The sequence below is a fragment of the Cibotium barometz genome, chromosome 31, assembly GCF_041138505.1.
Source record: "Cibotium barometz isolate CiBa-2024 chromosome 31, ASM4113850v1, whole genome shotgun sequence".
In the NCBI taxonomy this organism is placed as follows: domain Eukaryota; kingdom Viridiplantae; phylum Streptophyta; class Polypodiopsida; order Cyatheales; family Cibotiaceae; genus Cibotium; species Cibotium barometz.
The window spans coordinates 36,595,166-36,612,521 of record NC_141076.1 but is presented as its reverse complement, the minus strand read 5'-3'; the positions used below and the strand labels follow the sequence as shown (position 1 = coordinate 36,612,521).

At 39.3% G+C, this 17,356-nt stretch overlaps 1 pseudogene across 1 annotated transcript; it reads right to left on the bottom strand.

Annotated features, from left to right (window-relative positions):
- Positions 1 to 1,621: 1,621 nt before the first annotated feature.
- Positions 1,622 to 3,790, bottom strand: LOC147620820 (RAN GTPase-activating protein 2 pseudogene; annotated as a pseudogene). Its single transcript, XR_015270011.1, has one exon. The product of XR_015270011.1 is annotated as an RAN GTPase-activating protein 2 pseudogene (transcript).
- Between the last annotated feature and the right edge of the window lie 13,566 nt (positions 3,791 to 17,356).

Below are 17,356 nucleotides of genomic sequence, written 5' to 3'. Positions count from 1 at the left end.
ATCTATGCCTACTTGAAATTGTTCTCGCGTGACTTGTTTGTGTGTTATTGCCTACTATGACGTGTCCAATTCACAGCAGGGGACGCCCACCCATGAACTGTGCGAATGCCCTGTATTCTGGCATAGTCAATGACATGTGATCAAGTGGTAAGTATTAATCTAGACATTTATTCTTTATTGTAAAGGTTTTACAACATTTACTATTTATGTTCATTAAAGTCGAGCATCGACAATTGGCCATTGCCCGAGGCCCAATAGATCCTTCTGTGGGCACCATTAGCCATATAAACACACACTAATGTGTAAACTATTATGAGAGGTGTCCAACCCAGTTTGAGATGGGGCTATGCCACTTGGCACCTAATGGTTGAACCCTTCCACCTCAAGCCCACCAACCTCTCCCACAATTGCTCTCTCCTCCTATCTCACGTTTGGCAACTCGCACATCTCTCCCTACCTCTCCATCTACAAGTCGACTAGCTCCAAGTGCTTTTCTCTAATGCCAGCATAGTGCTACTTGTTATACTCGATTGTGTAATTGCATTATACATATTGTACCAACAATACCCGACTGTGCACCAATTGTACCCTACTATACTTGCAAGTACATGTTGAAACCCTAACTATACCTACAAGTACATGCTAAAACCCTAACTATGGCTGCAAGTATACATGTTGAAACCCTCTACTGTACCTAGAATACCTGCTCAAACCATATTGTACTTGCAAGTACTCCAATTGGAAATCCTATTGTACTTGCTGAAACCGTATTGAATCTACAAGTACAACTACTAGAAACCCTTATGTACCTACAATACCGACTGAAAACCCTATTATACCTGCAATACTTGCTAGAAACCTCACTGTACCTAGTGTACTTACAATAGTGCCTGTTGCACCAAATGTACTGGTTATGAATCGACTCCACATGTATCTGTTTGAGTACTTACTATTGTGAACAGCATACTGGTACGTGTTTGTGTACTTATACTTATTTATGTGCAAGTACCTATTTGTGTACCTGTACTTGTTCATGTGCAAGTACCTATCTGTGTACTCGCACCAAGGAGGCCTGAGCCACAATCTCCGCAAAGGTGTGAGCCAAGTTCTAGTACGAGGGCACCTGTTTGTGCATGGTCTCAAAACAATAGTTCCACATAAACTCCCCTCTAAGTGTGTGAGATAAGTGACCAAGCTACTTTGAGTCATTCGACAAGTCCTACCTAATCCAACACACTTTTATTTGGGTAACTCGTCCTCATATTTGCATTTGCATTGGATTATCTAGCTGGCAAGCCCTTGGAATATCGTGCAAATAACATACTCCAATAATATACTTCAAAAATGAGGGGGGGTCGAACCATTCACTGCCCTAGTGGTGGTGTATTGTGCAATGCTTGTCTTGTGTGGTGTATCTTTCACTTGTTTCATGCATTGTGTTGACGCTCGTATCATTCACAAGACAGTGCCCAAGGACGTTCACACCTAGCCGGTGTAGCTATAGTTCCACCTTCGTAGTTTTGAAAAAAACCTTCGAAGTTTAAAAGAAAAGTTTTGAAAATCTTTAAATTTTTATTTGTAAATTCCCTTGTTTTCTTGCTATTTTTTTGAGCACCAGAGCCCATTGCCAAGCCACTCTATATAAAACCTTTGAATAAGCCTATACATAAATAGGGTGTGAGAATTGAAATGCAGAAAGGTACTAGGGCACTGCCCAAGGGGCCTGTTACGCACAATGCTTTCATATCATTTAAGGCCGGCTATGGATGGTAAAGAGCATCAAAAAAATTTAAAGCAAACCCCCACCACCTCCACGGGGAAAAGCTTCCAGCTCTCACAACAGTCAAAAGGTAGCTTTCATGACCCAATGAGCTCATCACTCTTTGCATCATCATCATCACTGTGGGCATTGCTACATCCTAGAAGACAACATGAGGCCTTTCATCAAAAGACAATCTTCAATTGCAATCCAAGAGCTCACAGCACAAAAACAACCCTACCCAACGGACATTCATATCCTAATACTGTCTAATTGAGCTTGCAGGTCTACCTCTACATCTATAACATCATTTTCCTCACTTCCACTTGCTGCATCCTCATCATTATCATCCAATGGCCCCAAGACGGATAGGCCATTCAACGAATTTCCCAGAATTTCTTGGACAACCTGTATACCTTTTTGAGAGAGGTGATTCCCATTAATGTTTAACAGTCTGAAATTTGACTTCCTAGACACTGCTCTAGCTGCAGCAATTGCTCCCACCCTTCCTATATCAGTCTCAGTCAGATCAAGCTGAAGGAGTGCTTCATTGCCATTGATAAGGGACTTACACACAGTAGAAACCCCTCTGTCTTCGAGTTCATTCTCAGATAAGTTCAGTCTTGTAAGATGGCTCTTTAAAGCTAGGCAGTCAGCAAGCCTTTTTGCTGATTTACATGTGATTTCATTTCCAGCCAAGTCAAGGACCTGCAAGCCTGGTGCACATTCCTGCAAAGCATCCAGCACAGCTTCAGCACCATCATCTTCAAAACCTAGGTAGCTCAGGTAGAGCTCTTTCAGGTCCATATGTTGTTTCAGAGGCTTGGTCAGAGCCGCGGCCACTTCTGGTCCAAAAGGGTTATCCCGTAAATCAATCTTCTGCAGGCTAGATCCAGACAATAGAGCTTCAGCCAATGCAATCCCTCCTTCTGTAGCAACTCTTGCAGAAGAGAAGCTAACACTTTCCAATGCAGGAGCTTTCCTGACAAGCTCAGAAAGAGCTATGGCTCCTGCATCCCCAGTCATATTGTTGTGGAAATGTAGAACACGAAGCTTTTCTGGAGAGGGAAGCAGCTCACAAATGGCTACTGCAGCTTCCTCTGATATGCCATTGTTCTTGAAATAGATCTCCTCCAGGGCAAGCTGTGATTTCAAAAGCTCAGAGAAAGCCCGGACTCCCTTCTCTCCCAGCGCGTTGTCAGAGAGATCAAGGGATTTCAGATTGCAGCCTTCAAGAGCACAAGAGAAGATGGACATAACCGCAAGAGCCTCCTCTTCAGGCCTGCTAGCCACAATGTCGGAAAGGTTGATGTGAATGAGCTGCTGCTTCAAAGCCTGTAAAGTTCGTGCTGCAACCTTGGCAGCATCCTCTCCGAAGCTCTTGTTGCTGAGACAGATGCTGGAGAAGCTGTTGGGTATTGTGAGCGGTTTGAAGAGCTCCGTAGCTGCTGCTTCTGACAGAAGCTCACGGTCACTTTGGGAGATATCGAAAACAGCATCCATGGAGGAGGATGGAGATGATGGTCTTGCCGATTCTGGTGATGCTAATGGTAATGGTAATGGTAATGGTAATGATGACCATGATGGTGGTGATTGAGACAGACCTACCTCTTGTGTGTGTTGATTTTCCTGCTTTTCTAGCCCTTGCACAAGGGCATCAGACTCCACAGCCACGGTGTGTGAAAAAAAAGGGCCTTTCTTCACGCACTCCAGCATAAGTCTGCTGGCTTCTTTGGCGTAGAACTGGACCGCAACGATGTCGGACGAACCTTCATTTTGCTGCAGCAGAGAGGCGGCTAGGAACGCTTCTTCTTCGATCCGATCTGCAAGAAGGGCGGCCTCGGAGGCAGAGATGCGGCCGTAACGCTGCGAGAAGAAGGAGGCAGAGGAGAGATGTGCAGAGATGCGGTGGATAACACAGGAGCGCGTAGAAGAGTTGGGAGGCCACAGGTGGAGAGAGACAGGGGATGAAGAAGGGACGAAGGTAGTTGCCATGGCATTGTTTGTTGGAGGCAGAGGAGAAGAAAGAGAGATTCAACTAAAAAGGCTCAGAAGGGTGGATAATAATAAGTGGGAACTTTTTTTTTTAAATAGTATATATTTATATATAAGTGCTGAAAAATTTCCAAAGACAAAATCATCATAACCTTCCTCACTACATACTACTAATTTTCACTCTTGACTTCATTAAGGAGTTTACAAAGCAAAGACCATCTCTCTTCCTCTAACAAAAACCTAGACTGCTCCCAAGAAATCTGATAACCCAACCTGATGCAAGCCTCCATCATTGCTTCTGTGGTACAACCCCTTGGGGTTGGCTTTTCCAAACTGCCTCCTTTCTTTGACCAAATTTTTACTGTGGGTCTTGTTCCCACGGGGTTCTCAATGAATGCAACAAAGGTATGATCAATTTGTTTTTCCTTGAGGTACCATCTTCTGGTCCTGGGCCCAAAATTGGGCAGTCTGCATTTCCAGTCTACATAGAGTCTCTCCTGCAAAAGATAAGCCAAAGTTTAGGAGCCCCCCCAGTATGCTTAAGGTCCCACCCAAAGTAAGCCATACATCAAGTAATGGTCCTTTGCAGATTCAATAGGAGCAGATCCAGTCCATCTCCTCTCAACCTATTCAAATTACATATAGACCAACACATGCACACACATCTATGCATAACATCTGTTGCATCAATACCAACAAAGGAGACCTTCTGAAAAACAATAACATTCCTAGTGCTCTGAATTTCCCACAAACAACATGCCCTGATTATGTTAAACAGTAGCCCTGTATTTTCATCAATGATGACAGACCATTTGCCAAGAATCCAGTCCCCCCAATAGGCCTGCACTCCCAAACATTGCTCAACCCACTTGGCAATCCTGACCCAGGCACCTCTAATAGCTAGGCACTCCCAAAAGGCATGCTTACCATCCTCAATTGCAGATCTGCACCTGGGACAACATCCACTAGAGAAATTTTTTTGAAGTAATTTAAAGCCAATAGGATGGGCCCACATCCCTATCCTCCACAAAAATACCTGGAACCTCCTTGGGATCTGACTCTCCCACAACTGCTTCCACCAAGTATCAGAACTCCAACTCACTCTCTAGTATTCAACATTGCCTTCACCTCTTCTCATCATAGAGTAGAGATCCTTGGTTTTGCCATTTACTAGCTTGACACCATTTATCCAAGTCCAATCCTTGATCCAACAAGTCTCATCTACAGCAGTAGAACACCACCCCCTTTGAATTTGCTCAAAAGCCTAAATCACCAAGTCTCTCTCTCTTCCAGAGAAATGGAACTCCCAAGTTGAATGAGCCAAATCTTTCCACCCAACCATAGTCGAGTCCCAACAATCATTCAAACACCTTAACCCTTTATTGTTTAGCTTCTTAGTAGCAGAAGTAATGTCCACCATATCCCCAAGTTGAGCATAGAGTTTCCAATTATTCTGCATCCCCCTTCCCAAGTCATCAAACACAAGCAATCCTTCCATCTTTTGCATAGCATCTTGCAAAATGCAGAACTTGATATTTCCAGAGGAGCATAAGAAAATAGTTTATCTTTCCATCCCAAGTCCAACCATTTGCTTTTAGCATACACCTCAGATGATTCAACTAGCTCCCTAACCATTATGGTCCAAGATTCAATCTGAAGCAAGCATTTAGGGAGCAATAAGGCACTCCTTGCTAGACAATGTGTAGGTATATGTAAAGTTCCAATACCCCTGGACCCTTTTAGACATTCTGCCATTCCTCCATAGAAAATCTCTAACAGGACCTATTTCTTTTTCCAATGGCACTTCCCAAAATCCAACACTAGGCATAAAAACATTATGTAAGCATTTAGCACAGCATTACAAATGTTAATTCTGTTATGAAATGGAACTCTAACACCCTCCCATTTCCTTAACTTCTCCAAGAACCTGTTAATAGCCCAATCAGTTAGTTGTTTGTTAGTGACACCAACTCCAAAAGGGGTTCCCAACAATCTAAGAATTTGTCCCTTATGCACCACCTCACACCCCCAAGTTTGCATGTCCAAATCATTGTCTTCTGTGAGAATAATAATTCTAGATTTTTGGATATTACATCTGGATCCTGAGGCAACTGCAAATTCCTATACAATGTCTAGAGCTAGTCTAACATTGTTGTTCTCAGCTCTTAGGAATAGCAAAGAGTCATCAGCAAAGCATTGCATAATCAGTTGCTCACTATGTCTTAGCTTCAGCCCTATGATGCTTCCATCTCTACAAGCATTTTCCAGTGACACCACCAAAGGATGAGAGGCAATCGCAAACAAGAGGGGAGCCAAAGGGCAACCTTGTCTAACAGACCTATTGATCTCAAACCCTCCCACCACTCTCCTAATCAGTAACACATTTGAGTACCCTCCCCAAGATAGAGTATAAATATAAGTTGCCATTTTAATCCCAAACCAAGCCTCTCCATGATTCTTGCTATAAAAGACCAATGAATTCTATCATAGGCCTTTTCTTGGTCAAGTTGTTGTTGAGTTTTAAGGGCCACATCTCTTCCTAGCAAAGCAGCAAAGATATTGTCATAGATTGACCTACCCTTGATAGACCCATGTTGCCTCTTTAGACACAACTTCTTGGAGAACTGGAGTGATTCTGAGGGCAATCACCTTGGCCAGAATCTTATAAATCACAATCAATAGACTAATGGGTCTCCAATGTCCAAATCTGTTACAAGCAGCTTGTTTTGGAATTAGATTAACAAGACCTTCTATCCTTATCCATGCTGCCAATACTAAAAGCTTTCATGCATATATCACCCACTATATCCTTCAAAGAGGGCCAAAAGCAAATGAAGAATTCTGTAGAAAGACCACCCCAGCCAGGGGCTTTGTCTTTTCCCAGTTTTCAAGAGTGCAACCAAACACTCCTCCACCTCCACATCTCTTTCTAACCATCTAGCCTTATCTGGATCCACACTTTGATTGATTAGCCCAACAGCCCACCGTCTTCAGCTTGAAATCTCTTTCAAACGCAAAACCTTATACAATATATACTTAACTTAAATGCAAAAAACATTTTGGTATCATATTGGCATTTAATAGGGCTGGAAGCAAGTCTAGAAACCTTATAAAATTTGGTGAATATATTATATATTTTCTATGGGTATTCGTCGTTAATGCCCATATCAGGGCATTAATTAATTAATCACAAGCTAAGGTTTTTAACCTTAATATTTTAAGGTTCCTCCTCCTCCTCGGCCCTACCCCTAGCCAAGAGTCCAACCCCCCTCCTCCTCTTTCTCCTCCTCCTCCTCCTCCTCCACCTACCCCCTCCTCCTCCTCCTCATTCGTTTGCCCTCACAAAAACCACCTATCCCCTCCTCGTCCTCTAACCACCCCACTTCGTCCTCTCGTAGTACACTAATGCCCATCACACCGGCCATCTCCTAACAAACTAGATGAAAGAGAGAAAGAAGGCCAGTGCAGGGGGGGTTGGAGGGGGTGCGTCAATCAACAACCAAAGAGGGGCGCATACCTTAAGCATCAGCCAAAGAGAGAGGGAGAGAGGTGTGCTAGAGAGAGAGAAGGGAGGAGAGAGAAGGCAGGACTCAGCCATGACACACAAAGACAGTGTGCAGGCAAAGTAAAAAATTAATTAATTAATACCATCAATTGCATGCCTTATAGAAGAATCCACACTTGTCAAAATCACGATTTAAATAATATTGAAAACCTAAGTTCAAAACATTAATCCTTACTCTCTTAGCTGAGGTGGGGATAAGAAAAAATAATAATCCATATGACTAATTAATCTAAAAAAACGATGTGCTTCTATGCCCTATTCACTCTTGGTATTAATTAGTCCCAATAAACAATTTCTAGTGCCTAAGGTTATAACATTAGCAATTTACATTTTTTTCAACCTTAGCCTAACCTTATAACCTTAAGACTTTTACTCCTTTTTTGACCTCAGGAGTACACATTTTTTAAGAACTTTGTTTTGGTAAGCACTGGAGATTTTTTGGGGAATTACATAATTTTCTTATATTATAAATTTTAAACAACTATAAAATTTATAATTTTTCATGATTTCTATATTTTCTCACTTAGGATATTTTTTTCCAACAATTAAAGGGATATGATTTTTGGTTTTTAAAATAAAAAACTGAGAAAAAATAATAATTTTTTTAAAAAATCTTAATAAATATACAAATTTAGCAAAAAGTTTGTGCCCAACCTATTTCATTTATAAACATATTCATAATAATGATTGTATGGTCTACACAAACACTTGTTTATAGTTTTCTTGACTGTTCTTATAGACAACCTATAGAGTTTTTGTTTATAAAAACGGTCAAGAAAGCTATAAACAAGTGTTTGTGTGCAGATCGTACAGTCATTTATGCCTGTGATGACTTCCCTAAGAACTACGATAAGGGAAACATGAAGCACAACCTGTATTTTCCTTAAGTACTATGACAAAGGAAACAAATAACATTAGTGTTCCATTTGGAAGCACTAAACCATAAGCGCCACTTGCAATGAAACATAAACCATCACTAAGGCATCGAATAACATAAACCATTACTAAGGCATCGAATAACATTATGCCTATTGTGCCTTAGAAGTTACCAAATTCTCAAAAACTTCACTTAATGTTCTTCCACATCTAAGAGATTTCTTTACATATTTTGTGACATCAAAGATCTTTCTCTTGTGGTTAGAAACCACATTAGCACAATCAATTTGCGAAACTGTTACAAGTCTTTAGCAACTATTACAAGTCTTTAGCAATTTTTACTGTATTGTGTGGTAAAATGGTTCAATCAACATAACACATAGTCTGAGGAAAGCTACACTTTCCCCTCTCAAAATACTTCATGTTTTTACCCCTCAAAAAAATTTTTGAGTCCTTTGTTCTTCTCATAACAATTCACACACCTGATGTCCACATAGATAGTGTCTATGCACTACTGGAAATCAAGAGTAACGCACAAGTAATGAGAGTTATACAACCCCCAAGCCCATGAGTAAAGGCATGGCTATCCACATGTCTACTCTGGAAACCACTATGGATGCCACGATAACCCTGTCAGTCAATGGCCAGCTATGTCTATATAGAGATGTTTATGGTCTACCATGATGACATGTAAATGTTAGTAAAACCATCCACAAGCAAGTCATAAATCATTCTCCAATATAGACAACAAGCCGTAAACCATTTTCAACCACGGAGAATGGTTTACTTCAAAGCAAGAAATGACAATTCCTTTCTTGTTTAACCAGTTTGTATATATATATGCTACGATATGTGGTTTAGGCATGCCTCCAGCACACCTTACATTGATAGACAAACAAACTCAATCTCTGTACTTCAAGAGTGCTATGACATAAACATTGCTCATCCAATTCGTGTTTAGCATCATTATGAAGTCTAATGTATAACATTTCCTTGTTGCCTCCTCATTATAGTGGCAATGCACTACCTACTAGTATGTGGCATTCAACAATTCTTGACAATTTGGTCACACCAAATTGACTTCCATAAAATTTGAGGTCGCTGGAAGTCAATATAACCAATATTGGTTTAAAAGAACTACCATTTTGTTCCCTAATAAATTTTATCCATTCCATTTGACATAAGGTCAATTGGGCATGAAGGGTCCACCCCTAAGTACTTCGTCTCAGTACATAACCCAAGAGACTCGTCTAATCACTCCAGATTAACAGTCACTCTTCTTCTTCCCGCAAAAACCTTGGCTAATCGCTCCGGATCAACACTCCTTTCCGATGACAAAGGTGACGCGATTGCTGGAAAGTGTGCGTGCATACAACAAGCCATGCCTAATAATAGAACGATCAAGTTAATTACATGGCACTCTGTATCAACATCAAGATTGAGATTTGAGTGTAATCATTCTAGACTAACACCAAATTTCTTGTGGTTTGCCTTTAATCTCTGTGGATCAACTCCCAATTTTGAGTTTACTTTTGAACCACCTTGATCAATTCTAAACTCAATATCTATGTCAAGAGACCTCTCTCATCACTCTGGATCAGCACCCCCTCTAAACACAATAGACTATGCAACCACCAGCAATTAGCGAATGCTATCAATAACATAGATTATGCAGACATAATGTACATAGTAGCTATGCACCACGAAAACAAAAGTCAAGAAAGTGAACTCTTACATGTTTTCCTTGGTGTCCCCATTAGGGAAAATCGGGACTCATTCTTGGGTCCTCTAAGAAAATACATGTCATCCTTTTTTTGGGTGCTAGAATTTGTAAAAAATGAGATTTATACTATATTTTGGGCGTTTTTTTAGAGAGAGATAATCACTAAATTTACCTTTTTAATAAATGAGAGGTCATAAATGCGTACAAAGTAAGAAGAGTATTGACCTTTTCAAGGAATAACCCGGCCGTTTTCATTAATACAAGAAGACTACCAACCTTCTTTTTTAAGAATGAGCTTTCCAGAATAAATTCTACATAATCAATACACTTTCGAGTGATAGGATCTTGGTTCTTGTAAATGAAGTAGTGGATTATGAAATAAATTCAAAATTTCATTTCTCTTATTAAATTTCCCTCTTTGGTTGAGTTTCCCTCTTTAGAATTGTTTTATTCCCACTTTAGTATTACTACTTGTTTACTTATGCATTGCTCTTGTAAATGAAGTAGTGGATTATGAAATGAATTCAAAATTTCATTTCTCTTTTTAAATTTTCCTCTTTGGTTGAGTTTCTTTCTTTAGAATTGTTTTACACCCACTTTAGTATTACTAGTTTACTTGTGCATTGCATATAATATTGTATCTTAAGAATGACTATAGCTTGAGGGGATTTGTTGCAAGAGGCATGTCTAAACAAAAACTATATCACATGCATATAGATTTGGATAGTGACTATCAGCCAATGCAAAAGAGAGGGAACACTAAAACACTCAGTCACACACAGAAGGAGAATATGAGAAATCAAGGATTGAGAAACATTAACTTATGGGTTGATGGCCAGTTATATCCCAAGCATACCCTCACCCAATCACCACCGCACTTTAGAAATATAACTTCATTGATTAGATATGTAGGGGATGGCCAAGAAGATCTGCTTGGCTGTTGTAATGCATGGAGATCATCTTTACAACAAGGAGTCCAAGACATAAATCAAATGCTCCAACTCGAACAGAAATACACTTTACAAAATCAACAAATACTACTACAATAGGTAAAATCACAAGAAATGACTGTCAAAGAGCTTGTGAAGGAATTGGAGAAGGCACAAATGAAGCAAACAATCTTGGGCATGAGAAAAAGAAAGAGACATATCAGCAATATTGAAAGACTTAATCAAAACAGTGGTGGACTGAAGAAAGGATTCGTGCAACAATGTAAGTACTCTTAATTCTATAAAATAACTAATGTAGGAAATTTTTAAGTTTGTATGTAAAACAATTATTGTTATCATAAATGTAACAATCAAACTTTATTTTAGAGGCTCATTGCATCCTGACAAAGAGAATATGGATCCACTAGATGCCAGTAAGGGTTACTCCATGCTATTATCTTTTGCAATGGTAAAGAAAATTATGACAACCCCAAAATTTAGGGTGGTGAGGAGGTTAATTGTAGAAGATTTTATTAATCAAAATCAAGTTTCTGCTCTTGACATACAAAAACGTCTAGATGATGTTGGTATTGGTAGAAAAGGGGGTACTCATAAATTTTTAAACTTATGAAAGCAAAGCCTAAAGCTGAAAAAATCAAAGCAACCATCTTGCCAAAACCTTATCGTGTTGGAAAAGAACGCTTGAAACTCAATGCAAGAATTAATGAATTCATTGGTCATCCATTCCATATAGAAGCAACATACGTTACTTCTCGAGATGAGCTAAAGTATGACCAGTCGAATAACATATTCTTGGATCTTTAAGCCATACAAAAAGAGATGGTGCAATTTTTCTCTTTAACACTAGAAGAGACAAGAGGAGCTCAAATTTGTCATTAAGCTTGATGAATGTGAGGTGATCGAGGAGAAGAAGACTGAAAGAGTTACTATCACATTGATGAATAGAGCTCTTGATAAAACAATTACAAAGGATGATCCTAGGTATTTTAGTGTGCAATCCGAGAATAATATCTGGTGGCTTGGCTCATTTGAGGTATGTTATTTATGTATCTTTCAGCTCCTTCTCTGCGTGCAAAATTTTTTCACTCATACAGTTGTGGTGTATTGAGCAGGTGTATTGAGCGCAGGTAATTCATGAAGATCACGAAGCATTGTATTGGGTATTCCACCAAACAGATATTCCAAGTATCATTTCCATACAAAATCAAGGTGAAACACTTCATGTGGAAGATATTGGGATTTTCTCAGTTGAATGGCACATGGTAGATAGGTACTACAACTAAATGCATGTATAAAATATTAGTGTTTTGTTATAGTGACAATCCAATAACATGTATCTTTTGTTGTAGGTGATCTAAAAACAATTAAATGCATATTCAACATCTCACAACAAGGAGGCAATGCCAAATGTTCATGTGTACATTGCATGGATTGTGTACAGATAATGGATTCAAGCAATTGGAAAAAATCTCCAAAAAGATATGAACTAGATCCTAACTTCCGACCTATGTTGGATATTCCATTAACAAGGGTACATATATGTGTACTACATGCACTATGCAGAGTAATTTAAAAGCTTATTTTCTTATACATTGGGTTTGCTTGGAAACTCATGCCTATATGCAAGAGAAAAAAAGCAATCAAAGAAATAGAAAAAGTTCTATCAGAAATTGGCCTACATGGAGGAAAACTGAAGATCATAGTGGATACAAAGAAGTCAAAAAAATGGTGTCGAAGTCCCTACAAAGCCATCAATTGGTGGTGTGAAAGCACGGCGGTTTCTCTCAGATCGGGTCACAAAACCTAGAAAGAGGGGACCTACTATTATTGCTTTTGAAAAGTGGAAGGCTTTACATAATGCTGTGAAAGACCATGCATACCATGGAGGTGCAAGAATACAAAAAGCTAATGTGTGGAAGGCAATTGACAAGATCTTTTATTTATGTGAAAAAATTGATTGGAGGTGCGTGACATACAAGGATTGAAGAAAGCATTGGGACAGTTTAAGGAGTTCATGAAGAATGCATGGACACTTTAAGGAGTCCATGAAGAATGCATGGACACTTTAAGGAGTCCATGAAGAATGCATGGACAGACCTTAACACCACACATTACATGGTAGGTAAACCAAAACTATCAACTTAAAAACACAATCTAATTATTGTTAACATTTGTCAATACTTCATTGCAACACGTTATATACAATCACCTCCCTTGGTTTGTCTAAGAGTATGGAAGTCCAGCAATATTGTCAACCCAAGGAATGGATAAGTCCCATTACCAAGCAAGAGGAGCATATTTTCGTCATACACAACATGGCGAAGGAAAATTAAGAGAAAATAGATTGAAAGAATTGTTTCAATGGTTCTATAAAAGAATACTACAATGAATAAGGATTAAAGAAGAAGTACATATATTGAAACCCATGGTAGCATTTCGACAAGCACAAAAAGAAAAAAGAAGAGAAGCATACAGTAATTCCAATGCGGCTGAAAAGAATGCACAGTGGAGGGCACAAAAAGTTTGTATTAATCAAAGATGGATTGATGTTACAATAGCTTGAAGTTTGTACAAAATGAATGGATTCTAATATAACCTAGCATGTTGTTTCTCATGTCGTTTATCTTTTGTGATGCCTAGCAGAGCATTTTCACTTTTTTTATGCACATCTCAAATACCTTTCTCGCAAAGCCACATCTGTCTTATTTGTTTTGGGACCCTCCATGTCGAGCTTCAAGTTCACCCTCTTGTACTTCTGTATCCTTAAACCAAATTAAGCGATGCTTCTCGTAGTATGGGAGCTCACTTGGACTTTTAATGTCGTGTGTGAGAGCATTTGGGATGCATTTGACATGCATCCCAAAATTGTCGAGCTTCAAGTTCACCCTCTTGTACTTCTGTATCCTTAAACCTAATTAAGTAATGCTTCTCGTAGTATGGGAGCTCACTTGGACTTTTAATGTCGTGTGTGAGAGCATAGGCAGTGTATGCTATGTAATACCCTACTCTTGATACTTGCAAGTGTGGGCAATAGCCAAAGGTGCGTAATGCAAATATTTTCTCAAACAAGAATAATCTTGTGAGAAAACTTTCCTATGGTATATGCACCTAAGTACTTCGACAGTTGCTTTTGACGAGTAACAAAAAGATTTTAGAAAGATTAGTAAACTTTGTATGTATAATAAATATATGTGGGCAATAGCCAAAGGTGCATAATGCAAATATTTTCTCACAAGAATAATCTTGTGAGAAAACTTTCCTATGGTATATGCACCTAAGTACTTCGATAGTTGCTTGAAGAGTAACAAAAAGATTTCAGAAAGATTAGTAAACTTTGTATGTATAATAAATATATGGGCATCCATTATATCCTTTAGGTACTGTGTGACTAAGGAGTCTCTCCCAAAACTTTGAACCCTTTGTCTTCCACCCCTTAATAAGAAGTCATCCTCCTCCACAATTAACTGTAACAAATAGAAACACAAAATATGTTTACTAAATAATTATAGAAATAATATATACTTAAGATATACTTAATTGTACTAAAAAACGGGTGAGAAGCTTACCATGTTTCCTTCGTCCTCTACTAATAACTTGTCTGTCCAAATGTTGGACGATCCTTCTCTTGCATTGGCACCTTCGTGCTCAACCTTCTTGGTCATTGATTTTTCCAAGTGATCAATATTTAAATCCCGTTGTAGCTCTTCAAATTCCTCTGTCATTTAGGAAGGGATGAGCACTCATACTTCTCTGCTTTAGTAAAGCAGTAATCCAAAGCATTATTTGGGACTGACATACTAGATTGCAAATCATCAAAACTTACAATCTTGTCTTTGCCACCTGAAGATCAATCAAATCCTTTGAGGCCTTGCAAGACTTTGCAATCATAGCCAGTGCATAGTCTTCTCGAATGCGCATCACAGCCATCACATCATCTAAAAAATAGTATTCATGATCTCCTATAGGAAAGGACGGAAGAATAGGCAAAACCATATCAGAGAGGTCAAGTTGGCTAGCATTAGACAACTCTATCTAAATTAGTGTTGAGGACCTTGTTGAAATATACAAGTGAATAGGGTGTGTGCGGGAACAAGCCCTTAGCAAGAGGCTGTAAAAGAGAATCTGTAAATGTGAGAGAACCTGTGAAAAGGTGAGAAGTATCTACTGGGAGAGAATAAAGGGTAGCATGAGGAGATTTAGGAGGTGTGGAGATATTATGGGAGAGGTGGAGAGAATCAAGCAAAAGAGGTGGAGTTAATCAAGGAGAAATCAGTGGGATTGGATGCTTGGATGTAAACTTTATAAATTGAGGCATTGGCCTAATGAGAATTTACTGGTTTTTGATTATCCATGCCTACATTAAGCTATCAATTAATTGCTCACTAATCACGTCTTAATTATCATCTAATCTCTTTGTTTAAAATGATGTTGATTCTAGCATTTGATCCACCATAGCTCATCACATTGCTGCAAATTTAACATGGTATCAGAGCCTAGCCTAGAATCCATCAAGTTTATGAGCCCATTATCTTGTTAATCACTTGGCTAATTAAGATTAGTAGATAATTAGATTTTTAAACCTCTTTTTCAAGTAGCCTCTGTACCCCCATCTGGTGGAGGAGATCCCTCTCCCTCTAGGCTCAATATTAGCTTTCAGCCATAGCTAGCAATACTCCCAAGGCATAAGCCCATTCAAACAAATCGCCAAACCGTCGTGTATAACTGCAGATTTTTGCTAATTTTCAAGCACCATTTTTTTGAGGAGAATATGAGATTTCTACTGCTCCAGATGCAATGGCTCTATATCCTCTTGGCCCTAGGGGTTTTCGAGGGTGCTCTACAAGCTGGTGAAGACAAATTTTGATTTGATCAAGTCTACAATGAGATCCAAGCTCTTCATCAAATCTACAAGTCACTTTGGTAGTAAAACAGAGATTAAGCATTCAATGTTTGGTCAAATATTGTGTTTCTTGGCTTAATCCTCTACTAGACTAATTGCTATTGATGGCCTTGAAAGGATTTGAGCTCATTTGAACTCTAAGGCCTCAGATCTGGACTCCCTGCATACTCTGTTTTTTGTACACAAAACAGAGGATTAATTTGCTAATCAGTGATTAATCAATACTAATCACTATATTTTTGTGCAATTGAGGGTTCAAATTAACCATTGGGTATCTGATACAGATCCCTGTAACTTCACATTGCAATTCGGAGATGGTTTGATACTCCAACCATTCCAGATTTGTTACCCGTGGTTTAATGTAATTTCTAGTGATTTTATGCTGATAAATCTGTTGTAATCATCTCCTAAACACCAGATTGAGTTGTAAAAGGGTAGACACTGCCCTTGAATCTTGAAATTGGATCAAGAGGTAAGACCCCCTTCACTTTCATCATGAGTACGGCACAACAGAGCCAAATTTAATGGGGAGCAGTTTTACACATGGTAGACAAAAACCATGTTTCTGCTCATGAGGAAAAATCTGTGGGGGCTAGTTGAGGGAAGAGATGAATGCCCAGAGGTGAGAGGGAAAAATGAGTGGAAGAGCAGGAATGAAAAATCATTGCGACTTATCGCACTCAGTTTAAATGATGAAATCATTCATCACATCATAGGGATATAATGGGCAAAAGATGCATGGGATGAACTCAATAAATTATTTGGCACACAAGCTAAAAATTCAAAGATAAATCTATTAATGCAATTCTACAAATTGGATATGAAGGAAAGTGAACCTTTAATCACACACTTGAACAGATATAAAATTATTAAGCAACAACTGGCAGCTATTGGCAAAAAGGTAGAAGATGATGAGGCACTAACATTGCTTCTGAGAAGAGTGTGGACAAAGGTGAATATGAAAACATTGTAGCAACACTAAAGAATGTACTTGAATTGAAGCTACACGAGATAGAAGGAGCTCTACTAGAGCAAGAGACCAGAGGAGGCAAAGAGAAGAAATGGCTGGACTCAACAGCAGGAGAAGAAAAAGAATTCTTCACCTGAGGAGGATTCTCTCGAGGACGAGGACGAGGAAGAGGCAGAGTAGGAGGAAGGACCTTCACTTGCCATAACTGTGGAAATCCAGGACACATGGCAAGAGATTGCTACAGCAAACCCAGTGGAGAAGGAACGACATCGGCAAACTTCATGGAGGCTCCTAAGGAAGTGGAGTCAGATCATCTTTTCAGAGAGAGAGAGAGAGAGAGTGAAAACCCACAACCCAATGTAACCTGCCCCAACAGAGTAAAACCACCTCTGAGCCACCGATGATGTAGGCCATGTGGTAGATGTATGTGTGAGCACTTTAGTCAAGGTCATGGGCACTTGCAGTAGCTTTGGACACATAGAGAGAGAGAGAGAGAGAGAGAGAGAGAGAGAGAGAGAGAGTGTCAAGGACTATGAGTTTAGGGACTTGAGGCACTAGTCGCGGACTATCAAGTAAGAAGGAAACTTGGTATAGGGTCCACGTGTGCTAGGAGTATTC